The sequence below is a fragment of the Prunus dulcis genome, unplaced genomic scaffold, assembly GCF_902201215.1.
Source record: "Prunus dulcis unplaced genomic scaffold, ALMONDv2, whole genome shotgun sequence".
NCBI lineage: Eukaryota > Viridiplantae > Streptophyta > Magnoliopsida > Rosales > Rosaceae > Prunus > Prunus dulcis.
The window spans coordinates 30,637-32,181 of NW_023010161.1; positions in this window are offsets into that span (position 1 = coordinate 30,637).

Consider the following 1,545-nt stretch of genomic DNA (forward strand, 5'->3'; position numbering starts at 1 on the left):
ATACCCGTTATTGTCGCGTAAGAAAACGCGGGTTTATTTTATTTGGCACCAAATACTTGCGCGACGAACTGTTATTGTCGTCACGTAGAGTTGGGTCTTTTGAACGATGCTATTGAGCATTGGGTCTCGTCGCGTAATGCTAGTCTGGGATTTTGCGAGACGAAAGTGACCATTTGTGCGATAAAAATGACAAGACACAAAGGCGCCACAGAAGCGGAAATTACGGCTTCATGGAAAGGCGCGACGTCTTTGCTATACTTGTCTGTTCAGAAAGGGCACGTCACGACAAATTTGGAAATGGTGGAAGCTGTAATAGCTAGGGTTTGTCATCTATAAAAGGAAACTAAGGGAGAAAGAAAAAATTACAACTACGGAGAAGAGAGAAAAGAAAGAAAGAAAGAAAAAAGAGACAGAGAAAAAGAAAGCAGAAAGAAAATGTCGAATTCTTTCCCATCTTTTCTAGATCATAACTTGGCTCCGCCAACACAGTCATGGGGGCTAGGAGTTTCACTGGTTTGTTCACCCTACTTTGCTTCCACACGAGGACCAGTGATAGTAAACGACTCTATACTTCTTGACAATGAAGTTGCCATTGGAGTTGCGAGGATTTTGGTGACTCCCAAGGATGTGTGCATACTAGGAACAAGGGATGACAACCAGTTAATGAGCGACGTCGTGGCATTGAGTGTGCAAACTGCGGCATCTATCGCAAGTGTGGGGAATCACCTCATTGCAAAATCTCATGAGGTGCAAATATTGAGAGCTTAGTTAGTGGCCAAGCAGAACTTGGTTGATGAATATTAGCGTGACATCAGAAGATTGAAAAAGAATAGGGCAAAGACATCATAGGAGAATCAACGCCAGCTTGAAAAATTACAGGCAGAAAATGAAAAGTTATCAAAAATGGTAGCTTTTTATTCTAAAGAGATGCAAAAATAGTTGGAGGCCTTCGAGATCCGAGGGAAACGCAAGCGAGATCACAACGGAAGTTTTGCTGAAGCTAAGAGAGTGATCTTTGGGAGCTCAAGTGATGAGCCCTAAGAAGCGGTGCTTGAAGACCCAAAAGAAGATATCTAGAGGGCCAAACTAAAATCTCTTGTGGTGAATTTAGGAAGCCCGACAGGATTATGATGATGATGAAGTTGAGGAAGAAGAAGAAGAAGAAAAAGAAGCTTTTTTTTTTCTTTTTTCTTTTTTATATTTATTTTTTATATTTAAATTTTAAATTTACTTGTTCTATATTTATTTTTTAGTTTTAGTTTTTTAGTTTTTACCCTTTTTTTTTGTAATGAAATGTTTGAAGTGAAATAAAGTTTGTTTTTAACACTCAGAAAAAAAAACTAACTAACCACACCACGTAAATAAATAAATAAATAAATAAATAAAAACTAATTTAACCTAAAAAAGGAAAAAAAGAGGACAGATGTATGTGAGAAACCAGAATATGAACAAAGCTATGACACGATTTGTACGTAGGGTCCATTATAAATCACAATCACCTGGAGCTCTATCATCACAGATTCACTGACTTCTGTAGCTTCTGGT